This window comes from Ranitomeya imitator, chromosome 8 (assembly GCF_032444005.1).
Source record: "Ranitomeya imitator isolate aRanImi1 chromosome 8, aRanImi1.pri, whole genome shotgun sequence".
Taxonomy (NCBI): Eukaryota; Metazoa; Chordata; class Amphibia; order Anura; family Dendrobatidae; genus Ranitomeya; species Ranitomeya imitator.
In genome coordinates, this window is record NC_091289.1 from 162,115,492 (window position 1) to 162,141,891 (window position 26,400).

The 26,400-nt window shown below is 43.3% G+C and overlaps 1 long non-coding RNA gene across 1 annotated transcript; it reads right to left on the reverse strand.

The window, feature by feature from the left end:
• LOC138648200 (uncharacterized) lies at positions 1 to 26,400 on the reverse strand. Its single transcript, XR_011315086.1, has 3 exons — positions 26,305 to 26,400; positions 11,369 to 11,472; positions 1 to 55 (listed from the first exon to the last, which is right to left on the reverse strand). It is a non-coding gene; the product is annotated as an uncharacterized lncRNA (long non-coding RNA).

A 26,400-nucleotide genomic window follows, 5' to 3' on the forward strand; every position in this document is an offset into this window, starting at 1 on the left:
GCACCAATGTGGATCTTTTCATCAGGGTAGGTTTACATGACCGTTTCCTCTCCATCTGAAAAAAATTGTCTTATTACTCTGATCAGAGTGGCATCAGTTTTTCTCAGAAGTCGAGAAATAAAAAGTTTTTCTACTGTCTCCAATTCGTCAATTCATGAAAATTGGACTGCACTCCGATGTCATTCGAGTGTGGTCCAATGTTTTTCACGGACCCATAGACTTGCATTGTCGATTTTGATCCAACACGTGGATCAAAATCAGACATGTCTCTAATTTTTTTCTCAGACCACTCGGTCCAAGGAAAAAAAATAGGTATGTGCACAGCCCCATATAATGGGTATAAGTGATATCCGTGAAAACCTCCGATAGCACTCATCCAGGATAATCGGTTATATGTACAAGCCCTTATAGTTTTTCATCTCAAGAAGGTAAACTCCTAATATTATTTTTGTTGCAATATCAGCAAAATAAAGCAATATATGAGCATATACCCTCAAGGTGTCTGAATAGATTATACTGTTTTCAAACACTATTGAATACTGTAGTCTACTACCATTTGATCTTCTTCTATTTGTATCTATAGAATGTCATTTATGGTTTTAGCCAGCATCAATCACAGCTCAGCTGTGCTACAATCTGCTTTGTTTTTCCTCAAAACTGATTACTGCAATCTCACGGAAAAAGACAAGTAAGCAGAACAGCTGAACAGAGCTTGATTCCAGCTAGCCCATGAATGAAATAATAACACAAGTGCAGTTGAATAAATGTGCATAGCAGAAGATCAAACGAGATCTTTTTATCTTGTTATATGCAGCTATAGAGCCACATTTGTGGTTTTACATTATTGATCTGATTTGCATCAAGCACAGCTCAGCTGAGCTGTGCTTCTCTCTTCTGCAGGAAAAACAAAATCCAGCTCACCATACCGACATTCCCAGGAGCTCGGAGCACGGAACCGCTGTGTCTGGGCGTGGACGAACAGGAAAGAGAAGGAGATCCAGCTCAACAAAATAGTGAAAAATCCATAGTTTATTTCACTTAAAATATAGTGAAAGGACAAAACATCAGCATACAGAAAAATTAAATTTTTCTGTATGCTGATGTTTTGTCCTTTCACTATATTTTAAGTGAAATAAACTATGGATTTTTCACTATTTCGTTGAGCTGGATCTCCTTCTCTTTCCTTCTCTCTTCTGCGCCTTCACAATAGAGTTTGTAATAAGCATTGCCTGTAAAGCATTTTGATGTTTTTTTTTTTATTATTTATTAAAAGGAATATGTCACCAGGTTTTCCTAAATAACCTACGGCCACCACCTTTCAGCCCCATGTGACTGCATTCTAAAATGCAGCATATATGACTCCAATTCGCCCCGTACGGTAAAAATAACACCTTTTATTATACTCCCATACGGGAGGTCTGGTCCGATGGTCTTGGTCCCATGCCTCCTCTCTTCTTGCGATGCTGTCCTCCTTCGCGATCCTGCGCAGACGTGCTTCTCTCTACCCTGCCATGGGCAGAGCAAATTACAGTTCCGCGCATGCGTGGGGAAAGCTCCAAGAGCACCAACGCATGCGCATTACAGTACTTTGCTTTGCCTTCGGCATGGCAGAGAGAAGCACGCCTGTGAAGGAGCATGGAGGAGAACACTATTTGAATGACGTAGGATGAGTCATCCACACGAAGTAGAGACAGAGGATGCAAGAATTGAGGAGGCACAGGATGAACACCAGCGGTGCCCATCGGACCGGACCATACTGTAGGCGAATATAATAAGAGATGTTATTTTTGCCTTACAGGGCTATATTAGAGCTGATGGTCTCCATGACTCCGGGCTGAAAGATGGCCATAGGATCACCCAGGTATGAGGCCCCGTAAGCTCCTGCTCAGAGCAGAAGCGAAGATGCCTCCTCTCTGTGTGCGATTGCCCAATCTAATGCTGTGCAATGCAAAAGCATTTCAGAGTATTAGATCAGCGATCAGGGCAGGGAAAGTTGATGTCCCATCCTGAGACAGCGTTTAAAAAAAAAAAAGTAGAAAAGTTTTTTTAAAATATTTTGTAAAAAAAAAAAAAATCACAAAATAAAGAACAGAAAAAAATATTAATCCAATAAATAATATATATTTATGTAAAAACAAAGAAATAAAGTAAACATATCACCGCGTCCAAAACAACCTGACCTATTAAACGGTCTTTCAGTGAGCACTATAAAAAAGGGCAAAAAACTATGCTTTCTCATCATACTGCTGATCAAAAAGTGATAAAGCGATGCAAAAACATGTTTTTCCTATAAAAAAGATTTTTCTGTTATAGCGACAAAACAAATATACAGTACAGACCAAAAGTTTGGACACCTTCTCATTCAAAGATTTGTCTGTATTTTCATGACTAAGAAAATTGTACATTCACACTGAAGACATCAAAACTATGAATTAACACATGTGGAATTATATACTTAACAAAAAAGTGTGAAAAAACTGAAAATGTCTTGTATTCTAGGTTCTTCAAAGTAGCCACCTTTTGCTTTGATTACTTCTTTGCACACTCTTGGCATTCTCTTGATGAGCTTCAAGAGGTAGTCACCAGGAATGGCCTTCCAACAATCTTGAAGGAGTTCCCAGAGATGCTTAGCACTTGTTGGCCCTTTTGCCTTCACTCTGCGGTCCAGATCACCCCAAAACATCTCGATTGGGTTCAGGTCTGGTGACTGTGGAGGACAGGTCATTTGGTGTAGCACCTCATCACTTTCCTTCTTGGTCAAATAGCCCTTACACAGCCTGGAGGTGTTTGGGGTCATTGTCCTGTTGAAAAATAAATGATGGTCCAACTAAACGCAAACCAGATGGAATATGCCGCTGAAGATGCTGTGGTAGCCATTCTAGTTCAGTATGCCTTCAATTTTGAATAAATCCCCAACAGTGTCACCAGCAAAGCACCCCCACACCATCACACCTCCTCCTCCATGCTTCACGGTGGGAACCAGGCATGTAGAGTCCATCTGTTCACCTTTTCTGCGTCGCACAAAGACACGGTGGTTGGAACCAAAGATCTCAAATTTGGACTCATCAGACCAAAGCACAGATTTCCACTGGTCTAATGTCCATTCCTTGTGTTCTTTAGCCCAAACAAGTCTCTTCTGCTTGTTGCTTTCCTTAGCAGTGGTTTCCTAGCAGCTATTTTACCATTTAGACCTGCTGCACAAAGTCTCCTCTTAACAGTTGTTGTAGAGATGTGTCTGCTGCTAGAACTCTGTGTGGCATTGACCTGGTCTCTAATCTGAGCTGCTGTTAACCTGCGATTTCTGAGGCTGGTGACTCAGATAAACTTATCCTCAGAAGCAGAGGTGACTCTTGGTCTTCCTTTCCTGGGGCGGTCCTCATGTCAGCCAGTTTCTTTGTAGCGCTTGATGGTTTTTGCAACTGCACTTGGGGACACTTTCAAAGTTTTCCAAATTTTTCAGACTGACTGACCTTAATTTCTTAAAGTAATGATGGCCACTCGTTTTTCTTTACTTAGATGCTTTTTTCTTGCCATAATACAAATTCTAACAGCCTACCTAGTAGCACTATCAGCTGTGTATCCACCAGACTTCTGAACAACACAACTGATGGTCCCAACCCCATTTATAAGGCATGAAATCCCACTTATTAACCCTGACAGGGCACACCTGTGAAGTGAAAACCATTTCCGGCAACTACCTCTTGAAGCTCATCAAAAGAATGCCAAGAGTGTGCAAAGCAGTAATCAAAGCAAAATGTGGCTACTTTGAAGAACCTAGAATATAAGACATATTTTCAGTTGTTTCACACTTTTTTATTAAGTATATAATATATACAAGTATATAATACAAGTATATAATATATAATTCCACATGTGTTAATTGATAGTTTTGATGTCTTTAGTGTGAATGTACAATTTTCATAGTCATGAAAATACAGAAAATCTTTGAATGAAAAGGTGTGTCCAAACTTTTGGTCTGTACTGTATATATATATATTAGTGATGAGCGAGTATACTCGTTGCTCGGGTTTTCCGGAGCACGCTCGGGTGGTCTCCGAGTATTTATGACTGCTCGGAGATTTAGTTTTCATCATGGCAGCTGAATGATTTACAGCTACTAGCCAGGTTGATTACATGTGGAGATTCCCTAGCAACCAGGCAACTCCCACATGTACTCAAGCTGGCTAGTAGCTGTAAATCATTCAGCTGAGGCGATGAAAACTAAATCTCCGAGCAGTCATAAATACTCAGAGACCACCCGAGCGTGCTCCGGAAAACCCGAGCAACGAGTATACTCGCAAATCCTCATGTAGGTAAAAATGTGACTTTTATTGAACCCACATCTCTGTGCGACGTTTCGGCTCACACTGAGCCTTTTTCAAGCCATGGCTTGAAAAAAAGGCTCAGTGTGAGCCGAAACGTCGCACAGAGATGTGGGTTCAATAAAAGTCACATTTTTACCTACATGAGGATTTGGAGTGCTGCCTTCATTTGCTGATTTTTGTATTTATGTGGGCAGATGAGTGGACCATTCTGCCCAGGAGGCCAGGCACCCACCGGTGAGCATTGTGCTGTTCCAATTTCCACGTTTTATTTATATATATATATATATATATATATATATATATATATATATATATACATATACATACACACACATGGTATTGCTGTAATCATACATACTTATACCACACAGTGATCAACATAAAGAAAAAGAAAAAACACCTAAACTTCTGGTTTTAGTTTATTTTGCCTCCCAAAAATCATAATATACAGCGATTAAAAAATGTCATGTGCCCGACAATAGTACCAATAAAAACGTTAACTAGTTCCACAAAAAAAGAAAGAAGCCCTCACGTGACTCTCTGGGCCAAAGTATGGAAAGATTATAGCTCTTAAAATATGGTGATGCAAAAACATTGTTTTGCAAAATCAAAAATGTTGTTTAGTGTGTGACAGCAGCAAAACATAAAAACTATATAAATCTGGTATTGCTGTAATCGCATCAACCTGAAGAAGAAAGTTGCGGATTACTGCAACATTTTTTCAAACTGAGTGTTTTTGGTTTTACTATTCTCTTTTGTGTCTTCAGGTTTCTTGGTGGTGTGTGAACATGATCATACAGACTTGTTCACTGTGCAAGTAGCCCATGTGTTCCTGTTTCCATAATTGTTCTCTTGTGTCTACAAGACTGGGGAGTTCCACCACTCCTCTTGGGCTATCTGCACAAAAGCTGTTCTACCCTGTATGCACACATGGATTTTTCCTCTCTGAACCCTGTTCACACAGGTTATATACAGATGATCAGGTTTTTAAATACATCAGATAGGGATTGCATACATTAGTTAGGACTGCTCTGATAAGGGTATACCGTGAAGATTGGTAGAGCAGCTTAGTATACATTTTTTGCAAAAAACGTATCAACCAAATACCCTGTTTTTTACATCTTTTACTAGCACTTGCGGATTACTGCAACATTTTTTCAAACTGAGTGTTTTTGGTTTTACTATTCTCTTTTGTGTCTTCAGGTTTCTTGGTGGTGTGTGAACATGATCATACAGACTTGTTCACTGTGCAAGTAGCCCATGTGTTCCTGTTTCCATAATTGTTCTCTTGTGTCTACATGACTGGGGAGTTCTACCACTCCTCTTGGGCTATCTGCACAAAAGCTGTTCTACCCTGTATGCACACATGGATTTTTCCTCTCTGAACCCTGTTCACACAGGTAATATACAGATGATCAGGTTTTTAAATACATCAGATAGGGATTGCATACATTAGTTAGGACTGCTCTGATAAGGGTATACCGTGAAGATTGGTAGAGCAGCTTAGTATACATTTTTTGCAAAAAACGTATCAACCAAATACCCTGTTTTTTACATCTTTTGCTAGCACTTGCGGATTACTGCAACATTTTTTCAAACTGAGTGTTTTTGGTTTTACTATTCTCTTTTGTGTCTGAAGAAGAAAGTAGTCTAATCCCTTATACCGCACCAGGAACGGCATAAAAAAATAAAACTAATTCTTCACCTACTGATTTTTTTCATTCTGCCTCCCAAAGATCGCAGTAAAGCTTGGCGTACATTTATCCTGCACTCTGCGTTGAGCGATTACATCGGGGTTTCCATGTAAATCTCTGAAATACGTGATTCACACAGAACCTCTGGCGGAATATTCCTTATAATGAGGCAGATGGAGGCACTGTGGGCGCCACAGAACCTGTGATCCGGCGGTGTCCGTCTTTTTATAATTGCATAAAAGTGCTGACGGGCACAGTTTTGTGCACTTCTGAAAAGGAGACCACTGAACAGAGGACAGAGTAACTCTGCTACCTCATTATAGTGAATGGATCCCTGGGGGTTTCATCTGTCACGGTACTCAGAGATTTAGATGGAATCCCCAAAGTCAGTGATCAGCGTAGAACGCCGGATAACTGTGATCCAAAACATTATGTAAAATGTTCCCAGTAAAAGTTTCAATTCAGTCCACAAAAATAGCAAGTCCCCAATCAGGTCTGTCATCTGTTAATGGAAATATAGGGTAATTCCACGGTACTGCTACTACAAAGGCTCTGGAAAAATGAAATGGCTTCTTTCCCCCAAAAGATTTCGGCTGTGGGAAAAATGTATTTTTTCATTTTCACAGCTCAACGTTATAAAATTCTGTGAAGCACCTGGGGATTCAAGGTGCTCACTACACATCTAGATAAGTTCCTTGATGGGTTTAGTTTCCAAAGTAGGGTCACTTGTGGGAGTTTCCACTGTTTAGGTACGTCAGGGGCGCTCCAAACAAGACATGGCGTCCGCTATCCATTCCAGTCAATTTTGCAGTCCAAAAGTAGTATTCCTCCACATTAGGGGTATCAGTTTGCTAGAAATTACCCAACAAATTGTATTAATTTTCTTCTGTCATCCTTGTAAAAATGCCAAATTTTTTGAGAAAAATTGTTAATTTTTTCCCTCCACATTGCTTTAATTCCCGTGAAGTACCTACAGGGTTAATAAACGTCCTGAATGTGGTTTTGGTGCACTTTGAGGGGTGTAGATTTTAAAATGGTGTCACTTTTGGATATTTTCTGTCACATAGTTCCCCCAAAGTCAGTTCAAACGTGATGTGGTCCCTAAAAAAAGTTTTTTGTTGGAAAAATGAGAAAAATCGCTGATCAGTTTTTAACCCTTCCAACTTCTTAACAAAAAAAAATTTGAAGTTTGAATATTCTGATATTTCCACAAATGAACACAACAAAATCGACCTAAATTTGCCAATAAAATAAAGTACAAAGTGTGGGATCCATTGAAGCGCTCCAGAGTTATTACCACATAAAGTGACACTGGTCAGAATTGTAAAATTTGTCCTGGTCAGGAAGATGAAAACCGGCTCAGGGGAGCAGGGGTTAAAGCAACAGGTCTGCACTTATACAGGTCCTTCTCAAAAAATTAGCATATAGTGTTAAATTTGATTATTTACCATAATGTAATGATTACAATTAAACTTTCATATATTATAGATTCATTATCCACCAACTGAAATTTGTCAGGTCTTTTATTGTTTTAATACTGATGATTTTGGCATACAACTCCTGATAACCCAAAAAACCTGTCTCAATAAATTAGCATATCAAGAAAAGGTTCTCTAAACGACCTATTACCCTAATCTTCTGAATCAACTAATTAACTCTAAACACATGCAAAAGATACCTGAGGCTTTTATAAACTCCCTGCCTGGTTCATTACTCAAAACCCCCATCATGGGTAAGACTAGCGACCTGACAGATGTCAAGAAGGCCATCATTGACACCCTCAAGCAAGAGGGTAAGACCCAGAAAGAAATTTCTCAACAAATAGGCTGTTCCCAGAGTGCTGTATCAAGGCACCTCAATGGTAAGTCTGTTGGAAGGAAACAATGTGGCAGAAAACGCTGTACAACGAGAAGAGGAGACCGGACCCTGAGGAAGATTGTGGAGAAGAACCGATTCCAGACCTTGGGGAACCTGAGGAAGCAGTGGACTGAGTCTGGTGTGGAAACATCCAGAGCCACCGTGCACAGGCGTGTGCAGGAAATGGGCTACAGGTGCCGCATTCCCCAGGTAAAGCCACTTTTGAACCATAAACAGCGGCAGAGGCGCCTGACCTGGGCTACAGAGAAGCAGCACTGGACTGTTGCTAAGTGGTCCCAAGTACTTTTTTCTGATGAAAGCAAATTTTGCATGTCATTCGGAAATCAAGGTGCCAGAGTCTGGAGGAAGACTGGAGAGAAGGAAATGCCAAAATGCCTGAAGTCCAGTGTCAAGTACCCACAGTCAGTGATGGTGTGGGGTGCCATGTCAGCTGCTGGTGTTGGTCCACTGTGTTTCATCAAGGGCAGGGTCAATGCAGCTAGCTATCAGGAGATTTTGGAGCACTTCATGCTTCCATCGGCTGAAATGCTTTATGGAGATGAAGATTTCATTTTTCAGCACGACCTGGCACCTGCTCACAGTGCCAAAACCACTGGTAAATGGTTTACTGACCATGGTATTACTGTGCTCAATTGGCCTGCCAACTCTCCTGACCTGAACCCCATAGAGAATCTGTGGGATATTGTGAAGAGAAAGTTGAGAGATGCAAGACCCAACACTCTGGATGAGCTTAAGGCCGCTATTGAAGCATCATGGGCCTCCATAACATCTCAGCAGTGTCACAGGCTGATTGCCTCCATGCCACGCCGCATTGAAGCATTCATTTCTACCAAAGGATTCCCGACCAAGTATTGAGTGCATAACTGAACATTATTATTTGTTGGTTTTTTTGTTTGTTATTAAAAAACACTTTTATTTGATTGGATGGGTGAAATATGCTAATTTATTGAGACAGGTTTTTTGGGTTATCAGGAGTTGTATGCCAAAATCATCAGTATTAAAACAATAAAAGACCTGACAAGTTTCAGTTGATGGATAATGAATCTATAATATATCAAAGTTTAATTGTAATCATTACATTATGGTAAATAATGAAATTTAACACTATATGCTAATTTTTTGAGAAGGACCTGTAATTTGATCATCATGACAGAGTGATATCAGCTGCCTTGTCCTCATTTACACTTTCTCCAGATCTAATGAGAAATCTCTGAAAAGATGTCAGCAGGCGATTTAGTGGTAAAGCTAAAATTGAGTGGAAATAGGGTTTTGTGATTTTAGGGGTTTTCTCACAAATTATAGTTCTATTTATCAATAGATCTTGGAATAATAATATTTTCCACAATTGGATATGTTTAAATAAAATGTTCCTGTGCTGAGATAATCTTATAAGTGTGCCCCTGCTGTGTACTGTGTAATGGCTGCGTCTGACCATGCAGGAGAACATGGTCTGATCGCACCACAGCTCCTGGGCAGTCGGGTGAAGCAAAAAATAGTATACAAATGTTACAGTACGGGATCACAGCCAGGCCCGGATTGATAATCTGCCCAGGCAGCTACCCTTCGGCTGCTTGCAATGAATACTCACAGCTCTCTGTGATGAACAGTCCCGGAATGCAGAGAGCACTGAGTATTCCAGCAGCTGCCCTTCGGCTTGAAAGCAGCGCATGACGTCCCTGCCATGCGCTGCTTACAACCATAAAGCAGCTGCTGGCGTCGGAACAAGATGCTGCGAGGGAGTGCTGGGAAGGTAAGTGTAATGTTTTGGGTTTTTTTAAAATCTTTTCTGATGGGGCAATGCATTCCAGGATAAGGAAAGGATGGGACCAATCATATCAGGATAAAGATGGGGCCATGCTTACCAGGACTGGGATGGGGGCCAACCATAACAGGTAAAGGATGGAGCCCTGCATACCAGGTTAGGGATGGGGCCATGCATACTTGGACGAGATGGGGACCCTGCATACCAGGATGAGGGTGATCATTACTGCTGGATAAGGATGAGGTGGACCATTCCTACCAGGATAGGGATGAGGAGCCATGCATACTGGTATGAGATGGGGTCCTGCATACTAGGACGAGATGGGGACCCTACATACCAGTATAGGGATGAGGGCGATCATTCCTGCTAGGGATAGGGATGAGGGGGCCATGCATACCAGGCCAGGGATGAGGAGGCATGCATACCAGGATAGGGATGAAGGGCCATGAGTATCAGGATGGGGATGAGGGGACCATATTTACCAGAATAGGGGATATTAAGTACAGAATTGAACACATTTTTTGCTTCAGTTTTTTTTCCCTAATTTCCTCCTCTAAAACCTAGGTGCGTCTTATAGTCCGAAAAATACGGTGTATAAATTGAAAAACCCATTTAAATGGATTATGCCAAGTAATCCCCTATCCCGAAACCTATGTAGTCGCTGGGGTCAGACGGCTGGGACCTCCATGATCCCTAGAACCGGTGCTCTAAAGAAGAGGTCGATCATGAGCACTGCGGCGGCATTCACACATGGCTCTTCAAATAACACCTTTGAGAGGAGTGTTGAAGGGCATGACAAAATATAGCAAAATCTACTGATCGGGTGTGGTGTGAGGAGTGTTATAGTATGTGGGGTTTGTGTGGCAGGGCTGCTTTTTTGGCCCAGTCTAGCCCTGATCACAGCCGAGTCTTTTTGTGAGGTAAAATTTTTCCGTGCCTGTTTTTAAAAAATGTTTTACCTCAAAGAAAGAATCATTTGCAATCCCGTGCTGTAATATCAGTATACTTTTTTGCTTTTCCCCCTGCCCAGGAGAATGTGCTATGATCAGACCATGTTCCTGCAAGATCTGACACAGAGATTACACAGTACACAGCACCGGACTCAAACAAACACAATTTAAGAAATATGTTATTCTGAATCTTTTCCATCAAACCCATACATCGTTCTGATCAGCTTCTCCTTCGCTATACCATGATGTGTATAAATCACCCTACATTTCCAATGTGACAGGGTCCCTTTAAAACTTTTGGACTTGTCATAGTTTAGATGGGAATAGGGGCTGTCCAGTTGCCGAGACCCTCGCTGATTGCTGAACTGAGGTACCTGCAGAGTGCTGAGCTTCTTTTGCAATGATCGGACCCCAACAATTCAGCCTTGACTAATAGTGAAACACTATGGAGAAGACCCAGAGAGCGGAGGGTTATTGTGCAAGAATTGGAATGTGGCCCCTTTGCTCTCGAATATCTCAAAATACAGCCCCCCCCACACACACACACACACTCCAAAGAGAGAAGGTACCGACTGTGTTGTATCAGATCACAGGATCAAGTCTATCACATTGGCACATTCACCAAATGCTAAGCTATGAAAATCTAAAACTACATAATCTCCAAAGTAAACACTGAAAAAGCATTAAAAAAAATAAAAAAGGCGCATGTACCCCAAAATGGTACAACGGAAATTGATAGAGTATCATTAATTATCATACCTTGTGGTCAGTATCTGGTCTGTCACACATCAGTGGTTTCGAGTGGAGCACTGTTTGTATGGTAGGGGCCTTTTCCATCTCCAGAGTCACTAGGCTTCTGTCTCCTGTAGGGTGTAACCACTTATGGTCAGTGATGCCCTCTTTCTCCTGTATAGTGTAAGCTCTTATGGTCAGCAGGGGTCCTCTCTCTCTCCTGTAGACTATAAGCTCTTATGGACAGCAGTAGTGGTGTAACGACCATCGTCACTGCAGTCTCCACTGCAACTGGACCCAGCTGGTCAGGAGCCAGCCAACGTAATCAAAAACTTCAACTGGATGTGTGTCTTTGGATGCACATCCAGCTGAAGTGTATTTCTCTGCAATACATGCTGCCAGAGAATTGGAGGCCAGCACCTGACGTCGGCGTGCAGGTGGCCAGGGGTGCATGGCAGTGACATCATGTGCTCCCATCGCACGCTGAAACATTATGCATTATACTATGTGGTTGACTATGGCCTGTGCAGTAGATTATACGGGGGACTATGGGCTGTGCATTTTACTCATGCTATGGGGCCCCATGATTTCTATGTATGCCCCTGGTTAGTATAATGTTTTTATTGCCTATACATTAACGAACAGCGGCAGAAAGGGGTACATATACCAAGATGGGGGATACATATACTTCCTGCTGACTCAAATTCAAAAATATCACTGGAATCTGCACATTCCTCAACCAAGAATCTGCAAAAACACTAGTGCATGCCCTCATCATCTCCCGCCTCGACTACTGCAACCTCCTGCTTTGTGGCCTCCCCTCTAACACTTTCACACCCCTTCAATCTATCCTAACCTCTGGATAAATATATCAGGATGAAGGACTATATATACATATACAGTATATGTATATTTTGTTAGATACACACACACACACACCTTGTCAAAATTACTGTTATTGTGAACAGTTAAGCAAGTTGGAGATTAAATTATCTCTAAAAGGCCTAAAGTTAAAAATGACACGTTTCCTTTGTATTTTAGGCAAAAACAAATATATTGTCATCTTTTACATTTTAAAAATTACAAAAAGGAAAATGGGCAGATGCAAATGTTTCGGCACTCTGCATTGTTAGTACATAGTAGCACCCCTTTCAAAAGTATCACAGCTCGTAAATGCTTCTTGTAGTCAGAAAAGAGTCTTTCAATTCTTGTTTGAGGGATTTTCATCCATTCCGCCTTGGAAATTTTTTCCAGTTCTGAGAGTTTCCTAAGTCGTCTTGCTTCCTCTGATATTTTCAGGTATAGCCACAGATTTTCAAAGAGGTTTAGATCAGAGGATTGTGAGGGCCATTGTAAAATCTTCAGCTTGTACCTTTTGAGGTCGTCCATTGTGGATTTTGACTTGTATTTAGAAACATTATTTGTAGAAGCCATCCTCTTTTCAACTTCAGCTTTTTTTTACAGATGGTGTTATGTTTCCATCAAGAATTTGTTGAAATTTCATTGAATCCATTCTTTCCCTGAAATGTTCCCAATACCATTGGCTGCAACAGAAACCCAAAGCATGATTGAGCCACACCCTTGCGTAAAGGTTGGCGCGATGTTCATTTCCTGAAATTCTGTGCCCATTTTTCTCGACACTTACCTTTGATCTTTGTGGACAATTATTTCTATTTTAAACTCATCAGTCCATAGGACTTGTTTCCAAATTGCATCAGGCTTGTTTAGATGTTTTTTCACATACTTCTGAAACTGAATTTTATGGTGAGGATACAGGAGAGGTTTTCTTTGGATGACTCTTCCATGAAGGCCATATTTGTGTAGGTGTCTCTGAAAAGTAGAAAAATGTACAACTCCAGAGTCTGCTAAATATTTCTGAAGGTCTTCTTCATTCAAGCGGGGGTTCTGATTTGCCTCTCTAGAAATCCTACGAGCAGCTCACTTAAATTTTGCTTGGTCTTCCAGACCTTATCTTGACCTCTAATGTTCCTGTTAAAAGCCATTTATTAATTACATTTCGAACTGAGGAAACTGCAACCTATGGTCAGCGTGGTCCTCTCTTTCCTGTAGAGTGTAAGCTCATATGGTCAGCGGCCAAGGCGTATCTGGGGGGGGCAGGCAGGGCATCTCCCTCTGGTGCAGCCGGGAGGGGGGCACAATTGGGCAGCCTAATGCGACGGTCCGAGGTGTCTCCCCCGGCAGTGCATTTTGCCTCCCCCACACTGGGATTCGGCCGTTCACTGAAGGTGCAGCGCACCCTGGATCTCAGTGAACAATTGTACTCGCATCTTTTAGGCGCATGTACAATTGAAGCTGTGAACCCCTGATTAGAATGATGTCAAGTCATCTCTCGCCTCGACTGCTGCAACCTCCTGCTTTGTGGCCCGACTAATCCACCTATTCTCCCACTATTCCCGGCTTCTCCTCTCTGTCAATCCTTTCACTGGCTTCCCATTTCCCAGAGGCTCCAGTTCAAAACCCTAACCTTGGCATACAAAGTGTTGTGAATTCTGCCCTTGGGCTCCCTCCGGTGGTTATGAGTGGTAGTGCTGCTGTTTTTGGATCGCAGCATTTGTCAGGTGTGTCCACTTATTGCAATTTGGACTGGGCTATTTTAGTCTTGCTTGATCCTTTAGTCAGTGCCAGTTGTCCATTGTTTTTGGAGGATTCACATCCCTGACTGGTCTCTCCTGTTTGCTGTTCTTTTCATCAAAGATAAGTCCTGGCTTTGTTTTTGCTGTCCACATGCTGTGGGCCTTATAGTTCTGTGCATTTTCATGTTTTGTCTTGTCCAGCTTTGTCTGTGTGAGGATTTTTTGCAGCCAAGCTGTATCTCTGGAGATGCAGATATACCCTCCATGTCTTTAGTCAGATGTGGAGATTTGTATTTTCTGTGGTGGATATTTTCTAGTGTTTCAATACTGACCGCATAGTACTCTGTCCTATTCTTTCTTTTTAGCTAGAAAGGCCTCCTTTGCTATAACCTGATTTCAGTCTGTGTATGTCATTTCCCTCTCCTCTCACAGTCAATATTTGTGGGGGGCTGTCTATCCTTTGGGGATTTTCTCTGAGGCAGGATAGTTTTCCTGTTTCTATCTTTAGGGGAAGTTAGTCCTTAGGCCGTGTCGAGGTGTCTAGGGAGTGTTAGGTACATCCCACGGCTACTTCTAGTTGAGGTGCTAAGTTCAGGGTCTGCGGTCAGTACTGGTACCACCTTCTCCAGGGTACGTCACATGCTGCTCCTAGGCCACCAGATCATAACAGTACAACTGGCCAACAATGAGTTAAACGCATCTCAGAAAAAGGGAAGAAAAGTGCTGAGCCATTTTTTTTTCTGTAGTCTGTTTTGTCTTTCCTTCCCTCTTTTCCTCTGGGTGGCTCAGGAGTTAGGCGCTAGCATGGAGGTTCAGGAATTGGTTTTTCGTGTGGATCAACTTGCTGCTAGAATACAGGGTATTTCCGATTATATCGTTCAGACTCCGGTTTTAGAGCCTAGAATTCCAACTCCTGATGTGTTTTTTGGGGACAGGTCCAAATTTTTGAGCTTTAAAAATAACTGTAAACTGTTTTTTTGCTCTGAAACCCCGTTCTTCTAGTGACCCCATTCAGCAGGTTAAAATTGTTATTTCCCTGCTGCGTGGTGATCCTCAGGATTGGGCATTTTCCCTGGAATCTGGGAATCCTGCTTTGCTTAATGTAGACACCTTTTTTCAGGCGCTAAGGTTATTGTATGATGAACCTAATTCAGTAGATCATGCAGAGAAGACCTTGTTGGCCCTGTGTCAGGGTCAAGAAGCAGCAGAATCGTATTGCCAGAAATTTAGAAAATGGTCTGTATTGACTAAATGGAATGAGGATGCCTTGGCGGCAGTTTTCAGAAAGGGTCTTTCTGAATCCGTTAAAGATGTTATGGTGGGGTTCCCCACGCCTGCTGGTCTGAGTGATTCTATGTCTCTGGCCATTCAGATTGATCGGCGCTTGCGCGAGCGCAGAGTTGTGCACACTGTGGCGTTGTCCTCCGAGAGGAGCCCTGAGCCTATGCAGTGTGATAGGATTTTGTCTAGTGCTGAACTACAAAGATTCAGGTGTCAGAATAGGTTGTGTTTTTACTGCGGCGATTCTGCTCATGTTATTTCTGATTGCCCTAAGCGTACAAAGAGAATCGCTAGTTCTGTTACCATCAGTACTGTACAACCTAAATTTCTGTTATCTGTGACCTTGATCTGCTCATTATCGTCATTTTCTGTCATGGCATTTGTGGATTCAGGCGCAGCTCTGAACTTAATGGACTTAGAATTTGCCAGACGTTGTGGTTTCCCCTTGCAGCCTTTGCAGAACCCTATTCCTTTAAGGGGTATTGGTGCTACACCGTTGGCTAAAAATAAACCTCAGTTTTGGACACAGCTGACCATGCGCATGGCGCCAGCCCATCAGGAAGATTGTCGTTTTCTGGTGTTGCATAATTTGCATGATGCTATCGTGCTGGGTTTTCCATGGTTACAGGTACATAATCCGGTGTTAGATTGGAAATCTATGTATGTGACTAGTTGGGGTTGTCAGGGGGTTCATGGTCACGTTCCTCTGATGTCAATTTCCTCTTCCCCCTCTTCTGAAATTCCTGAGTTTTTGTCTGATTTCCAGGATGTATTCGATGAGCCCAAATCCAGTTCCCTTCCACCGCATAGGGACTGTGATTGTGCTATTGACTTGATTCCAGGTTGTAAGTTCCCTAAGGGCCGACTTTTCAACCTGTCTGTGCCTGAACATGCCGCCATGCGGAGCTATATTAAGGAGTCTTTGGAGAAGGGGCATATTCGGCCATCTTCTTCACCATTGGGAGCAGGTTTTTTTTTTGTTGCCAAGAAGGATGGCTCCTTGAGACCCTGTATTGATTATCGCCTCTTGAATAAGATCACGGTCAAATTTCAATACCCTTTGCCTTTGCTTACTGATTTGTTTGCTAGGATTAAGGGGGCTAGTTGGTTTACTAAGATTGACCTCCGAGGGGCATATAATCTTGTTCGTATTAAGCAGGGTGACGAATGGAAAACTGCATTTAATACGCCCGAAGGCCATTTTGAATACCTTGTGATACCATTCGGACTCTCTAATGCCCCATCTGTGTTCCAGTCCTTCATGCACTATATCTTTCGGCGTTATCTTGATAAATTCATGATTGTGTATTTGGATTATATTTTGTTTTTTTCCGATGATTGGGAGTCTCATGTGAAACAGGTTAGGATGGTATTTCAGATCCTCCGTGATAATGCTTTATTTGTGAATGGGTCTAAGTGCCTCTTTGGAGTACAGAAGGTTTCTTTTTGGGCTTCATTTTTTCTCCCTCATCTATAGAAATGGATCCGGTTAAGGTTCAGGCCATTCATGATTAGATTCATCCCACATCTGTGAAGAGCCTTCAGAAATTCTAGGGCTTTGCTAATTTTTATCGTCGTTTCATTGCCAACTTCTCCAGTGTGGTTAAACCTCTGACCGATTTAACGAAGAAAGGCGCTGATGTGACGAATTGGTCCACCGCGGCTGTTTCTGCCTTTCAGGAGCTTAAACGCCGATTTACTTCTGCCCCTGTGTTGCGTCAGCCGGATGTTTCTCTTCCATTTCAGGTTGAGGTTGACGCGTCTGAAATTGGGGCAGGGGCCGTTTTGTCTCAGAGGCATTCTGATGGTTCCTTAATGAAACCGTGTGCCTTCTTTTCTCTGAAGTTTTCGCCTGCGGAACGCAATTATGATGTTGGCAATCGGGAGTTGTTGGCTATGAAGTGGGCATTTGAGGAGTGGCGACATTGGCTTGACGGGGCCAAGCACCGTATTGTGGTCCTGACCGATCATACAAATCTGATTTACCTCGAGTCTGTCAAACGACTGAACCCTAGACAGGCTCGTTGGTCCCTGTTTTTCTCCCGTTTTGATTTTGTGGTCTCGTGCCTTCCGGGTTCTAAGAATGTTAAGGCTGATGCCCTCTCTAGGAGTTTTTTGCCTGATTCTTCTGGGGTCCTTGAGCCGGTCGGCATTCTGAAGGAAGGGGTGATTCTTTCTGCCATCTCCCCTGATTTACGACGGGTTCTTCAGGAATTTCAGGCTGATAAACCTGACCGCTGTCCTGTGGGGAAACTGTTTGTTCCTGATAGATGGACTAGTAAAGTGATTTCTGAGGTTCATTGTTCTGTGTTGGCTGGTCATTTTTGGTATTTGGGATTTTTGGTACCAGAGATTTGGTTGGTAGGTCCTTTTGGTGGCCTTCTTTTTCGCGGGATGTGCGTTCTTTTGTGCAGTCCTGTGGGACTTGTGCGCGGGCCAAGCCTTGTTGTTCCCGTGCTAGTGGGTTGCTTCTGCCTTTGCCGGTCCCTGAGAGGCCTTGGACGCATATTTCTATGGATTTTATTTCAGATCTTCCGGTTTCCCAGAGGATGTCGGTTATCTGGGTGGTTTGTGATCGGTTTTCTAAGATGGTTCATTTGGTACCTTTGCCTAAATTGCCTTCCTCTTCTGATTTGGTTCCGTTGTTTTTTCAGCATGTGGTTCGTTTGCATGGCATTCCGGAGAATATTGTGTCCAATAGAGGTTCCCAGTTTGTTTCTAGGTTTTGGCGGGCCTTTTGTGCTAGGCTGGGCATTGATTTGTCTTTTTCTTCCGCATTTCATCCTCAGACAAATGGCCAAACCGAGCGAACTAATCAGACGTTAGAGACCTATTTGAGATGCTTTGTCTCTGCTGATCAGGATGATTGGGTGGCTTTTTTGCCATTGGCCGAGTTTGCCCTTAATAATCGGGCTAGTTCTGCTACCTTGGTTTCGCCTTTTTTTTGTAATTTTGGTTTTCATCCTCGTTTTTCTTCAGGGCAGGTTGAGCCTTCTGATTGTCCTGGTGTGGATTCTGTGGTTGACAGGCTGCAGCAAATTTGGGCTCATGTGGTGGACAATTTGGTGTTGTCTCAGGAGGAGGCTCAGCGTTTTGCTAACCGTCGTCGGTGTGTTGTGTTGTGAATTCTGTTGTCGAACTCCCTCCTGTGGTCGTGAATGGTACTTCAGTGAGTTCTGTCCGTGGACTTCCTCTGGTGGCTGTGAGTGGAGCTGCTGCTTCTGAGGTTCCTTACACAGGTGACGTGGTTTATCCTTTGGCTGGCTGCTCTATTTAACTCCACTTAGATCGTTACTACATGCCAGCTGTCAATGTTTCTGCATTGGTTCAGTTCGCTCTTGGATCTTTCTGGTGACCTGTCTACTCCAGCAGAAGCTAAGTTCCTGATAGTATCTAATTTGTTCATTGTTTTCTTGTCCAGCTGGATATCATGATTTTGTCTTGCTAGCTGGAAGCTCTGGGATGCAGAGTGGCATCTCCGCACCGTTAGTCGGTGCGGAGGTCTTTTTTGCACACTCTGCGTGGTCTTTTGTAGTTTTTTTGTGCTGATCGCAAAGCTACCTTTCCTATCCTCAGTCTATTTAGTAAGTCTGGCCTCCCTTTGCTGAAACCCGTTTCATTTCTGCGTTTGTGACTTTCATCTTTACTCACAGTCAATATATGTGGGGGGCTTCCTTTACCTTTGGGGAATTTCTCTGAGGCAAGGTAGGCTTTATTTTCTATCTCTAGGGCTAGCTAGCTCTTAGGCTGTGACGAGGCGCCTAGGTAGAGTCAGGAGCGCTCCACGGCTATTTCTAGTGTGTGTGATAGGATCAGGGATTGCAGTCAGCAGAGCTCCCACATTCCAGAGCTTGTCCTGTGTGAGTTTTACCTATCAGGTCATTCCGGGTGCTCCTAACCACCAGGTCATAACAGTGTTGGTTCCCGGCTTTGGGTTGGGGATTTGGTCTGGTTGTCTTCCCGTCATGTTCCTATGAAGGTTTCTTCCCCTAAGTTCAAGCCTTGGTTTATTGGTCCTTATAGGATTTCTGAGATTATCAATCCTGTGTCTTTTCGTTTGGCCCTTCCAGCCTCTTTTTCCATCCATAATGTTTTCCATAGATCTTTGTTGCGGAAGTATGTGGTGCCCGTTGTTCCCTCTGTTGATCCTCCGGCACCGGTGTTAATTGATGGGGAGTTGGAGTATGTGGTTGAAAAGATTATGGATTCTCGTTTTTCGAGGCGGAAGCTTCAGTATCTTGTCAAATGGAAGGGTTATGGCCAGGAGGATAATTCTTGGGTTGTTGCCTCCGATGTTCATGCTGACAATTTGGTTCGTGCCTTTCATTTGGCTCGTCCTGATCGGCCTGGGGGCTCTGGTGAGGGTTCGGTGACCCCTCCTCAAGGGGGGGGGGGTACTGTTGTGAATTCTGCTCTTGGGCTCCCTCCGGTGGTTATGAGTGGTAGTGCTGCTGTCTTCGGATCGCAGCATTTGTCAGGTGTGTCCACTTATTGCAATTTGGACTGGGCTATTTTAGTCTTGCTTGATCCTTTAGTCAGTGCCAGTTGTCCATTGTTTTTGGAGGATTCACATCCCTGACTGGTCTCTCCTGTTTGCTGTTCTTTTCTTCAAAGATAAGTCCTGGCTTTGTTTTTGCTGTCCACATGCTGTGGGCCTTATAGTTCTGTGCATTTTCATGTTTTGTCTTGTCCAGCTTTGTCTGTGTGAGGATTTTTTGCAGCCAAGCTGTATCTCGGGAGATGCAGATATACCCTCCATGTCTTTAGTCAGATGTGGAAATTTGTATTTTCTGTGGTGGATATTTTCTAGTGTTTTAATACTGACTGCATAGTACTCTGTCCTATTCTTTCTTTTTAGCTAGTAAGGCCTCCTTTGCTATATCCTGATTTCTGTCTGCGTATGTCATTTCCCTCTCCTCTCACAGTCAATATTTGTGGGGGGCTGTCTATCCTTTGGGGATTTTCTCTGAGGCAGGATAGTTTTCCTGTTTCTATCTTTAGGGGAAGTTAGTCCTTAGGCCGTGTCGAGGTGTCTAGGGAGTGTTAGGTACATTCCACGGCTACTTCTAGTTGCGGTGCTAAGTTCAGGGTCTGCGGTCAGTACAGGCACCACCTTCTCCAGGGTACGTCACATGCTGCTCCTAGGCCACCAGATCATAACAACAAAGACTTCCACAACCTGTCTCCTCCATACATCTGTGACCTCATCTCCCGTTTTTTACCTGCACGCAACCTCCGATCCTCACAAGATTTCCTTCTCTACTCCCATCTTCTCACCTCTTCTCAAAATCGCATACAAGATTTCTCCCAGGCATTCCCTCTACTCTGGAACGCTCTACCCCAACAAATCAGAGTCTCATCTACCATGGGAATGTTCAAATGGAAGCTGAAGACCTACCTCTTCTGACAAGCCTAAAACCTGCAGTAACCACCGATCCACCAAACCACTACACGACCAGCTCTACCCTCATCTACTGTATCATCGCCCATCTGTTGTAGACTGTGAACCCTCATGGACAATGGTCCTCTTTGCTCCTGTACCAGTCGTGACTTGAACTGTTTAAGATTACTGTACTTGTTTTTATTATACATACCCCTCCTCACATGTAAAGCGCCATGGAATAAATGACACTATAATAACAATCAATAATAATAATTAAAGGGGTTATCCAAGTTTGTGATGAGTCTGCAGTCATTCTATGTGACTGCAGACTTCTGAATTCTCACAGTGCGCACTGCATGCTGTCAGGATTCTCTCGTGTCTGCGATTTGCATACATACGGTCACATGACGACTAGACATGCAAGCCTTAACGAAAATGAATTGAGCGAAGATGGACACATCTAGTTGGAATGTGACCAAATGTACACAAATCACATACTTGTGCTCACATGACCATCCACTGTTGCCAAGGAAATGTCCTAAAAATTCAGGAGCCTCCAGTCACATAGATTGAGTACAGACTTTCATCTCCAACCTCGACAAGTCATTTACTTATAAAATTAAGCCCTGCAGCATGCCAATCCGAGCAGCGTGCAATATACTCACTGTCAGAATTCAGCTTCCAGGTTCCATAATGAACATTATGAAAAAGGAATCCCTGAAAAAAGCAGTCATCACATGGCCACTTCACTCATATGCGATTTTCAAGCTTACGGTCACATGACAACGAGCTTCTCTTCCTGCTTCTCTCAGTTTTTCACTGAACATTGAGAGCATTAGAAGAGCATCTCGTCCGTACTTAAGTGCTCAAATCACATAGGTGCTTGAGGAGTGGGGGGCACCAAACTGAATTCTTTCCCCGGGTGCTGAAAAACCTAGATGCACTTCTGGTCAGTGGGGTCCTCTCTCTCCTGTAGAGTGTAAGCTCTTATGGTCAGCAGGATCCTTTCCCTTCTTTTTAAATTCCTATTTTGCATCTGTGTTCTCTAAGAAAGCAATTGTAACATCAACTGATCCTCACGGTGCCATTGAAGGAACAAAAGAATCCACACTATCTATAAACAGAGAGATGGTGAGGGAACACTTAGCTATTTTACATTAATTTAAATCTGCTGGTCCAGATGAATTACATCCTAGGGTACTGAAAGATGTAGAGGAAATTGCAGAACCACTAGCCAGAATGTTTGAAAAATCCTGGAGAACAGGAGAAGTCCCAGAAGATTGGACAAGGGCAAATGTTGTTCCTATTTTCAAAAAAAAAAAAAAAAGGAAAGAAGATGGAGCCAGGAAATTACAGGCCAGTGAGCCTTAATTCTATACCAGGAAAAGATCTTTGAACAAATTCTGAAACATATTTGTGTAAGTACTTGGATAAGAATACAGGATTTATCCAGAGCTAATATGGGTCAGTAGCAAACAAGACATGCCAGACTAATCTAAGTTCCTTCTATGAGGAAATCACTGACTGGGTGGATCAGGGAAATGCGGTAGATATAGTATATCTCAACTTCAGCAAAGCATTTGATAAAGTATCTCATACAATCCTTTTTGAGAAAGATGACCAAGTATGGGATTGACAAGCCTACGGATGGGTGGATTCATAACTGGCTTAGTGATCATACTCAAAGAGTGGTAATAAATGGTTGCACATCCAATTGTTCTGGCCCCAGTGTTGCTCAACCTTTTAAAATTATATAGATAAGGGAACTGAAGGTAAACTGATCAAATTTGTAGACGATGCAAAGCTACAAAGGATAGTTAAAGCTGGAGTCACACATAACGATATCGTTAACGATATCGTTGCAACGTCACGCTTTTGGCGACATAGCAACGATCCCGCTAACGATCTCGTTATGTGTGACAGCGACCAACGATCAGGCCCCTGCTGGGAGATCGTTGGTCGTTGGGGAATGATCAGGACCATTTTTTGGTCGCTGATCACCCGCTGTCATCGCTGGATCGGCGTGTTTGACGCCGATCCAGCGATGTGTTCACTTGTAACCAGGGTAAATATCGGGTTACTAAGCGCAGGGCCACGTTTAGTAACCCGATATTTACCCTGGTTACCATTGTAAAAGTAAAAAAAAAAAACAATACATACTCACATTCTGATGTCTGTCACGTCCCCTGGCGTCCACAGGGTTAAAACTGCTTTCGGCAGGAGCGCTGCTAATGCACACGCTCCGGCCGAGAGCTTCCCTGCACTGACTGTCAGCGCCGGCCGTAAAGCAGAGCACATGCTGTTATTGCCGCCGCTGACACAGTCAGTGCAGGGAAGCTCTCGGCAGCAGCGCGTGCATTAGCAGTGCTCTTGCCGAAAGCAGTTTTAACCCTGTGGACGCCGGCGGGGGACGTGACAGACATCAGAATGTGAGTATGTAGTGTTTTTTTTTTTTTTTTACAATGGTAACCAGGGTAAATATCGGGTTACTAAGCGCGGCCCTGCACTTAGTAACCCGATGTTTACCCTGGTTACCCGGGGACTTCGGCATCGTTGAAGACAGTTTCAACGATGCCGAAGTCGTTCCCCTGAACGTTGGTCGCTGGAGAGAGCTGTCTGTGTGACAGCTCCCCAGCGACCACACAACGACTTACCAACGATCACGGCCAGGTCGTATCGCTGGTCGTGATCGTTGGTAAGTTGTTTAGTGTGACTAAAGCTTAACATTAGAGAAGACAGAGAAAGGATTCAGAAGGATCTAGATAAGCTTGAACAATGGGCAAGTGACTAAAGGTACCTTCACACATAACGATATTGTTAACGATATCGTTGCTTTTTGTGACGTAGCAACGATATCGTTATGTGTGACAGCGACCAACGATCAGGCCCCTGCTGGGAGATCGTTGGTCGCTGAATAAAGTCCAGAACTTTATTTCGTCGCTGGACTCCTGCTGACATCGCTGGATCGGCGTGTGTGACACCGATCCAGCGATGTCTTCACTGGTAACCAGGGTAAACATCGGGTAACTAAGCGCAGGGCCGCGCTTAGTAACCCGATGTTTACCCTGGTTACCATCCTAAAAGTAAAAAAAAACAACGCTACATACTTACCTACAGCCGTCTGTCCTCCAGCGCTGTGCTCTGCTCTCCTCCTGTACTGTCTGTGAGCGTCGGTCAGCCGGAAAGCAGAGCGGTGACGTCACTGCTCTGCTTTCCGGCCGCTGTGCTCACACAGACAGTACAGGAGGAGTGCAGAGCACAGCGCTGGAGGACAGACGGCTGTAGGTAAGTATGTAGCGTTTGTTTTTTTAGGATGGTACCCAGGGTAAACATCGGGTTACTAAGCGCGGCCCTGCGCTTAGTTACCCAATGTTTACCCTGGTTACCGGCATCGTTGGTCGCTGGAGAGCTGTCTGTGTGAGAGCTCTCCAGCGACCAAACAGCGACGCTGCAGCGATCCGGATCGTTGTCGGTATCGCTGCAGCGTCGCTTAATGTGAAGGTACCTTTACAGAATGGTATTTAACAGGGAGAAATGCAAGATTCTACATCTGGGCCAGAACATCGAAAATTACATCTACAGAATGGGAGAAATTCAACTAAGCAATAGCACGTGTGAAAAAGACTTGGGTAGGTGTACACAGTCAGTAAATGCTGCGGGTTGGACGCTGCGTACATCTGCAGCATTCAGATGTTGCAGCATAGTGCATGGGATTTCATTACCCACCCAGTCCAGAATTCAGTATAAACTTACTGCCCTCACCCACAAAGCACTCCATTGTTCAGCACCATCCTACATCTCCCTGGTCTCATCCTACCACCCTACCAGTGCTCTCCGTTATGCTAATGACCTGAGGTTAACATCCTCAATAATCAGAACCTCCCACTCCTACCCCCAAGACTTTTCACGTGCTGCAGCAATTTTTTTGAATGCACTTCCCAGGATAATCCGTTTTATCCCTAATACCCACAGTTTTAAGCGTGCCCTAAAAATGCATTTCTTCAGACTGGCCTGCCGCCCAACGCATTAACCTAACTATCCCTGTGTGGCCCAATCAAAATTTTTATCATAACCAGGTTCCTCGTATCATGTTCTCACACGATTTATGCATTTAATAGCCCTCTGTGTCTGTACTGTGCGGAGCATTATATGGGGCCAGTCATATACTGTATGGAGTATTATATGGGGCCCAACATACACTGTATGGAGCACTATATGGGGCCCATCATATACTGTATGGAGCATTATATGGGGGCCCATCATATACTGTATGGAGAATTATACGGGGCCCATTCTGTGTGGAGCATTATATGGGGGCCCATTCTGTTTGGAGCATTATATGGGGGCCATCATATACTGTGTGGAGCATTATATGGGGGCCCATTCTGTGTGGAGCATTATATGGGGGCCATCATATACTGTGTGGAGCATTATATGGGGCCCAAAATATACTGTGTGGAGCATTATATGGGACCCATCATATACTGTATGAAGCATTATATGGGGCCCATCATATACTGCATGGAGCATTATATGGGGCCCATCATATACTGTATGGAGCATTATATGGGGCCCATCATATACTGTATGGAGCATTATATGGGGCCCATCATATACTGTATGGAGCATTATATGGGGCCCGTCATATACTTTATGGAGCATTATATGGGGCCCATCATATACTGTATGGAGCATTATACGGGGCCCATTCTGTGTGGAGCATTATATGGGGCCCGTCATGTACTGCATGGAGCATTATATGGGGCCCATCATATACTGTATGGAGCATTATTTGGGGCCCATCATATACCGTAGGGAGCATTATATGGGGCTCATCATATACTGTATGGAGCATTATATGGGGCCCGTCATGTACTGCATGGAGCATTATATGGGACACATTCTAGAGTATTATTCACACAAATTTATTTGCCTTAAATCGAATTTGTGAAAAAAGTTTGGCAAAGTTTTCAAATTCATATTGCAAAACACCTGCTCATCGCCCGTTACCACACTACATTCTTGGGCATTGCCTTAACGGTACCAACCTGGTAACTTTTATTTCATAATGAACATTATGAAAAAAGGAAACCCTACACAATAATAGCAGGATTGTGGGATTCTGTTCCCCATTTCACCTCTTGTAGATTTTTTTTCCCATTTTTTGTACATCGCATAGCAAAATTAATTGTGTCACTCAACATTTCTGATCCCACAAAAAAAAAGGCAATTAATGCAAAAAAAATAAAAATAAAAAAGTAATAGAAAAAGGGAGGACAAAATAATAATGAAAAAGAGTTTAAATCACTCGGATAAATTTGTACCATAAACTGCTGATTTCTTATGGCCGTATCTATAAGCCCAGACCCAAACAATGCGGTCTAATGACGACTATGGCCCGGTCTATGGACTCCGCTGGGTCACAGCAGATCTGACCCAGTTGTCACCTTTGGGGACTTTTTTTTTGTGTGCATATAATTGGGGCTCAAATCATCTTTTGCAACTGGATTTAGTTACACAAGAGTTAACTGAGTATCTATCAGTGAGCTTGGTGAAACATTTTTCTATGTCTTTTCTGACCTCTGCTCCGCTGATTTAGGACCACAGACCACATCAAAGTGCTTGTAAAAGCCTGAGCCACATGGAGCTATAAAACAAAGAGTAAACGTCAAAAAAGTGGACAATTCCTTTAACTCTCCACTTACAATGCATTTCTCCAGCCCTGGCTTTGCACAGCAGCGGACTCGTCACTTCCAGCCCTGACCGGAGCGCTCCGAAGTCTGCAGGAAGGAGAACAGCTC